General features: G+C 36.9%; 1 long non-coding RNA gene across 2 annotated transcripts; it reads right to left on the bottom strand.

Moving 5' to 3' along the window:
• Nucleotides 1-3,162: 3,162 nt before the first annotated feature.
• On the bottom strand, nucleotides 3,163-6,350 carry LOC103877312. Of its 2 annotated transcripts, XR_004176455.1 has the most exons (3): nucleotides 6,312-6,350; nucleotides 4,919-5,109; nucleotides 3,163-3,807 (listed from the first exon to the last, which is right to left on the bottom strand). It is a non-coding gene; the product is annotated as an uncharacterized LOC103877312 (long non-coding RNA). The 2 variants fall into 2 exon arrangements; XR_004176454.1 differs by lacking the exon at nucleotides 6,312-6,350 and having other exon boundaries at nucleotides 4,919-6,225.
• Between the last annotated feature and the right edge of the window lie 1,314 nt (nucleotides 6,351-7,664).

Here is a 7,664-nt window from a genome sequence, read left to right as displayed (position 1 = left end):
ACCACAAGATGGCATATAAGCTTCTGAACTCCACTGGGGCATTGGGCTAATAACTGTGGTTCTCCCCGATGTGCACGTTTAACAATTAGGTATGCCATTTCCCTTATTAGTCTGCCATTGTCAGTTGATTTTTCAGTGAACTTTGAGAGGGCAAGGAGGAAGATTTTCCTTGGATTCTACAACAGCATAATAAAGACAGGTTTTGAAGGTGGTGGAACAGGACCCTAAGCCATGGTCTGCAAGCAGCCTCTAGAACCAAATGTAGGTGATGGAACAAGATTCTCTCTATAATCTCAAGAAGCAGCACAGTCCGGGCAGACACTTTCGTCTTCGCCTAGTAAAGCTGACGTTGCCATTCTGACATGTAAAATTCTACGATTGTAAATTGGTGTTGATTCAAGTCACTAAATTAGCGTTGATTTGTCACAATAGCAACAGGAAACTCATGCAGTCACCATGGAGTGATATGACGTCAACAGAATCAGAACATCATTATCTTCTCTTACTCTCATTTGTCCTGATTTTTCTTTCATGATAGCATTATACTTTTTTTCCAGGAACCTTTAATTTTACAGATCCTCAAACTTTTTGAAAACCTTTGAGGTAATCATATCACAAGGATGTGTTGAAACTTCATGTTCCGTTTCTCTTTGGAAACAAAAGTTTTTTGTGAATACAGGATTGCTACTATGAGATCTCTCGATGAGCCCCTGGCAACACTTTTATTTGAGAAAATAAAGTGTTTGAAAAGAACTCTTTTTATCCCAGTTTGACTGTTGAAAGTAATTGTCTCTGGTAAAAATGAAAACAAAAACAAAAACTTTTTTCTCTTAGTCATAGTGCAATATAAAAAATAGAAAAAAGTCTACTTTTTAATTTTAATATACTAGATAAGTTTCTAAAATGTTCTTTTTGCTGTCTGCAGCATGTAGCAGAAGATATTTAATTTTGTTCTCCTATTATTTATTTGTTGATATTTTTTGTCTGTTTAATGTTTATCTTCTCCCATATTTTTGGAGCATATTTGCTAAATACTAAAATTTGGGGGATTAATTAATTAATCCCTTAGTTAATGAGTGTATAAATGAATGGAGGGATTTTTATGTTGGATTTTTTAAAATCTTATCTTATTGCACCAGAATCATACACTCCCGAAGAATATTAAGTAGTAAAATAATGTGCTTTGTTTCACGTAAATTGGTTCTTCCTCTGCATTTAATGTAGCAAATCTAACCCTCCTCTTATTGAATATGAGAAGTTAGCGCTTTGTGAGACGTTCCTATTGCAAGACATTTAGTAAGTGCTTTACATGTGCTATTTATTGCTATAACCAAACTTCTCTATGTTGCTTCTCTGATGAACACTCTTTTGTCAGAATGCACACATACAAATTGAATAATTATCTTATTTTCTGAACGTGAATTGGGCTATGGTCTGATAGAAGAATACCATTTGAACCCAAGACTACATCCAAACCATCCTGAATATAATTCTGTAACCTCTAATACCCTATCATATACTTTGATGGACAAGATAAGGAAATGAGTCATAGCTTATACCTTTGAGATTAGTAAAACTATCTATAATCTCTCTTTCTCTCCCTCCCCCATTCCTCCTTCCCTCTCTGCATCCAGTTTCTCTATATATCTATCCCTCCATTGTACTTGAGTGCCCAGCCCTTTGTGTACCCTGTTCTATTTTGGTGAGAATTGCTGTGATGTCCCTTTCTTAGGGTTAAGGCCCTGTTAATAAGAGGTAGTTCATACTAAGATTCCCATCCTTTAACTAGAATACGTCATAACATAGAGACTAAAGACTTTGGACTTATTGTTGGTCGAAGCAAATTCTTTGTAGTGATTAAATGAAGGCAGTGATGGTCTAGCAAGACTATCTGAACATCTAATATACTCAATGGTTTTGGGCTGTCCAGTCCTGCTTACCTGGGAAATATCAATAAATCCAGCCGGCTCCCTATAAAGACAGACCCCTGAGGCCGATTATTTGGTTAAGCCTTAGGCAAATGAAAATGCAGGGAGTCAATGCTGGTTTGCCCTGCCGGGATACACTGGTGGAAGTGTTGGCTCAGCTTTGGGCACAAGCAGAAAGGGGCCTGCCTTCTGAAGAACCCCTTTCTCTAACTTTAGCACTTTCAGAACCTGCCTGGAATATGTGAGAATCTGAAAGTCTCAATGTTGTTCCCTGTCTCCCTGTCTTCTCCTCTGCCCTCCAGTGTGAAACAAAAGACAGCCTTTGTATATATTTGTATGCTTTTTGTTTGTTTTACTTTTTTTCATGCTAAGGGTTTCCATAGAAATATGTATTCACCCTGAGAGAAAAGTAACTGCTCTAGTTCCACTTCTGAAGAGTGTGTGTGCGCGTGTGTCTTAAAAAGACCAATAGAACTATCTTGAACCATCTTGAAAAGAGAGAATATTCTTTCTATATTATTTGTTCGGTGTTCATGCATTTTGCAAGTGTTGTTTTCCCATCTGATAGAGGCACAATTCTTGTGTGTACTTGGTAGATTCATAAAGACCCATCAAGGTCCAGCCCACATGTCACTCTGTTGGTTTATCCATCACTGGTAAAACAGTGCATTTCTCTCTGTGCGGAGACCTCTTTGTGTATAGATATTACCTCATCAATGACCCTGTGTTACTATTGGCTTATCTGACTTCCTTACCATCAGAATCTCAGGAGGGAAGGGGTGCTTTCTTTCTTTGTGTATCTGGCATAGTTTTTAGCACGTGCTAACTGAAAGTATGTTCAATAGGAATGTGTATAGCTGAATCTCTCTTTTAAACCTCTAACTTTAGTCTCTCCTTTAGTATGCCAAAGATGAGTCATTTGTCTCTCCTTCGATGATCACCACTGATACTTGCAAAAAGTCAAAAATCTGTCCTGTAATTTAGAAAGCTTGTGTTTTGTTTGGGTAGTCATTTTGAAGAAACAACCAGAGCTTGATAATAACCTGCATTTGTTAAATTGCTCTACAATTGCAGCTCATTTACAGTTGCTGAATGTATATTTTAGATTATGATAGCAATATACTCACATTTTAGCAAAATTAGAAATGGGTTAAAAATTAACCATAATTCTAACTCCTGAAAAATATTGTTGTTAGCAATTTAAAGTTATTAATATCACACACACACATACACATAAATATATCTATGTTTTTACTTTTAAAATAGCCATGCCATGTTTTTCATTGCGCTCATTGTGATGAGATGCTCATTGTGATAGATCAGTTCATAATAGATGCTCATTGTGAACTATTTAGGAAGATTACATTTACTTACATCTCTTAGACATAATCATTATTAGTATTGTGCTCTTTTCCTCTAGATTTAGATTCATGAAAAAGTTCACACACACACACACACACACATGCACACACACATTCACTGGCATACACTTTGGTCTACGAGTTCCCTTCATAAAATAAAACTGAAATGTAATGCTGCAGTGTCTCAGTGTTAAAGTTGTTTTAAGGAACGTGTGGAAGAGGGAAGTAATTTCATATCAGTCATCTGAAAATTATTCACAGATGTTAAACTCCCAGTAGATTTTTTATAGGTCTAATGACTGGAAGCCTAGGTGAGTCAGGTGACTGAAGAACACCTTTCAGAATCTTTTTAGATCAATGTGTATCATCTAGTATATCTGACGTCTCTCATATATTTATGCCATTCTTCATTTACTTTATGAATGAAAAAGTTAAAGGCAGAGATTTGTCATGTATCTTCACTATAAATTCATCAATTGTTGACACTGTTGAATAATAAATCCACCCAATTCTGGATCCTGAAAATAAATAATCATACAACATTTTATAAATACAATGAGCATCTATTATCAACATATACAATTTTATAAAATTCAAAAATATCTCACGGGCCAGCTTCTCTCAAGTTAATAAGGTTAGGTACCCATCAAAGAATTAATTGAAATTTATTTGTTATTTTTTGTTTGATGTTTTTCATTGGTCACTGTGGGAAGAATTTTCAACTTCCAGGGGCTCATATTTTCTCTTTTATAATTTGTTTCTTACATTAATTGTCTTCTGAATTTTTATACTTTTTAAACTCTTGCCATTTGAATTACTGATGTTGCTTTGTTGTATTTGTCCTTCCTTAAATCAGATGTACAGATCTGTATCTGAAATTATTTTGTAAATCATCATCACCACCACCATCATCACCATCATCATAACATTTGTAAATCTGCAGTCTTTCAGCATCTTTTGTGCTTAAAAAAATAAACTTTGTCCTGGCAAGGTGGCTCATGCTTGTAATCCTCGCACTTTGGGAGACCAAGGCAGGTGGATCACCTGAGGTCAGGAGTTAGAGACCAGCCTGGCCAACAACGCAAAACTTCGTCTCTACTAAAAATTAAAAAAAATTGCCCAGGCATCGTGGTGGGCGCCTATAATCCCAGCTACTCGGGAGGCTGAGGCATGAGACTGGCTCTAACCCATGGGGCGGAGGTTTCAGTGAGCCAAGATCGTACCACTTCACTCCAGCCTGGGCGAAAGAGCAAAACTCCATCTCAAAACAAACAAACAAACAAACAAACAAACAAACAAACTTTTTGGAATAGTTTTAAGTTTACAAAACAGTTTAACACAAAGTACAGTACCCTTCAATACTCCCTCTTCCTCCTCCCTTTCTCCTGTTATTAACATCTTGCATTACTGTAATATATTACTATCGATGAACCAATATTGATACATTATTATTAACAGAAGTCCATAGTCAGTAATGGGGTTCACTGTTTATATTGTATATTCTGTGGAATTTGACAGAAGTATACAAACATGTTTCAGTCATTACATTATCCTATGGAATAATCTCACTGCCCTAAGAATATACCACGCTCCAGCTTTTTATCCCTCGCTTCTCTCTTCATTACAAACCTGTGGCAAGCACTGATCTTTTTACTGTCTCCATAGTTTTGCCTTTCCGGGAATGTCATACAATTGGACTGATACAATATATATCCCTTTCAGACTGGCTTCTTTTACAGATCAATAAACATTTAAGTTTCCTTCATGCTTTTGTGTGACTTGATAGCTCATTCTAGAATCTCTTTCCGTCTTCTCAGTTCCTGAAATACAATGAATTGTGATTCAATTGCCATAATAGCAAGTTTTCCCAACGTTCCAATAATTATATAGCCACTTTTTAACTTTCCCCTTCATCTCATCACCTAAAATAAGTTTACTTTTCTCAATATTTCTTCTTCATTTTTCCCAGTTTGCAGATTTTTCTCTTTTGTAGGCAAGTAGACTGCATGTGCCCTAGGTTTTCTAAGCCATTTGTTTCTATTTGATACCAGAGAAATTGGATTAATCTACTTTCTTCCTGAAGGAACTGTATGCAGGTTATCGAATGTTGAAAAATCTCTTTGCGTTTTCCTAATAAGTTTTAACTCATTTCCTCCACAAGGGAGGTAACACTTTGCTAGGAATAAACAAGGCCAAAAGTTCAATTCTGCTGGCACAACAATTCCTTTTCTCCCTAGGGCCTCAGAACTTGAGCAGCCAACCATCAGTGTCTGTTTGTTTAATCAGCATAGTAACCAAAAAAAGCATGCTTTCATGGATACCAGAAATGAGAGGAAGTGCACAGAGCTTGTTTAATTAACGAGAAAACAGGATGTCATTTATTCCATTGGCATCAGTAACTATCAAAAACAGACATAACCTTCTTCTAGCATCAGATTGTAGAATGACAAGCTGTGTGAAATTTTCCCAAGAGACAACATTTAAAGATAGCCTTAAACAGAGTTGTCCCTTAGCTTTAAAACAAAAACCAATAACTAATTACATAAATAAAATCACAAAACAGGCATGTAAGTAAGCACATCAATCAAAAATAATGATTCTTTTTTCAGGGCTAAATTGGGTCTAGTAACAATTATTACACACAAAATCTGGGAGGTTCTTTGGTATTATCTCATATTTTTAAATAACTTAAGGAAACAATCTTCACATCACTTTACTTGTGAAGAGGCAAACTCAAAGGTTGTATAGTTTCTCTGGGTCACAAGGCTAATAAACAGGGGTGATTTCATACTTTTCATTTTAGTTCCTACATTCTCCTTCATAAACTTTCTACTTGATCAGATACACTTTCTAACCAGCCTCTTGATAATAACATTGTGGATTTTGGCTGCACGTACTGGCTCACCCTTGTAATCCCAGCACTTTGGGAGCCCAAGGCGGGCAGATCTCCTGAGGTCAGGAGTTTGAGACCAGCCTGGCCAACATGGCGAAACACCGTCTCTACTAAAAATAGAAAAATTACCCGGGCCCAGCGGTGGGCGCCAGTAATCCCAGCTCGTTGGAAGGCTGAGACAGGAGAATCACTTGAATGCGGGAGGCGGAGATTGCAGTGAGCCGAGATCCTGAGATCATGCCACAACATGGGCATGATCTGGGCAACAGTGCGAGACTCCATCTGAAATAAAAAGAAGCAAACAAACAAACAAAACACATTGTGCATTTCAATTGTTTTTTCTACCCTTATTGAAAAGAATCATTCAGTCTTCCACTAAATGTTGGAGATAGTAGACCATGAGTTAGCTTACATTTTTTATTTCCTTCATTTACCAGACACCCAATGTAAAAGTTGATTTCAAAGGATCCCATTACTATATTAACACGCAAAGGTGGATATGATTAATCTAGATTTTATCAATCACATATTTGAGATTCCAAAATTAAATAAACTGCCCAATACTACAGAATAAGTGGTTCAAAGCAATATTTATATCTAAATTCATCTTTTTTAACTTAACCCTTGCATGCTCACCTTAGTGAAGTCATATTGTTGAATATCTCATATGAATATCATTAAAATAATTTCCATTTATGTATAACTGAATAATTTTACTGAGAAGGACGTTTTGAAATAAATTCTATGTTGGATATCCAGACAATGTTTATAGAGCACCTTGGATTCACCACAGTTTGTGCTAGACATGGAGGACACGCATCTGTTAAATAATGTCTGTGTTCCCTCCAAAAGAAGCTTGCCATCCAGCTGGAAATACAGGCATGGGAATGAATTACTGCAATTAAATGGGATAAGTCTTAGATTGGAAATTTTGATTTTAACCTATGCTGATTTAGTACTAAATATAGTCACCCCATGGGTCTTTCCTGCATGCTGCACTGACAAAATCAATTTGAGACCACCACGTTGCAGTCGATAAACAGTTTAATTGACCTAAGGCCAGCAACATGAGAGAACTGCAGTTATCACTCAAATCAGTCTCCTCAAAGGCTCAGTTGTTAGGATTTTTATGGACAATTTGGTGGGCCGGGGCTAGGGAATGGGTGGTGCTGATTGGTTGGGGCTGAAATAATAGGGATATGGAAAACAATTCAGGGCCTGGTACACTGATTTTGCCTCTGGGTGCGACCACAGAACCAGCTGAGTCATGAGTCACAGTCTGCGTGGGGTCAGTCTGAAAAAAAACTTCTCCAAACAGCAATCTTAAGTTCTACAGTGGTGATGTTGGATGCAACTGGGAAAATCACAAATCTTGTGACCTCTGCCCACGTGATTCTTGAGCAGTAAGTGATTATAGAAACTGGGCCTACATTTCAGCAGAGTTCAGGCCCCTCTTATAATCCTAATCTTGCCACCCTTCAC

Source organism: Papio anubis, chromosome 10 (genome assembly GCF_008728515.1).
Source record: "Papio anubis isolate 15944 chromosome 10, Panubis1.0, whole genome shotgun sequence".
NCBI classification, from domain to species: domain Eukaryota; kingdom Metazoa; phylum Chordata; class Mammalia; order Primates; family Cercopithecidae; genus Papio; species Papio anubis.
Note: the sequence above shows the minus strand (reverse complement) of the source record. Positions and strands in the feature narration are given on the sequence as shown.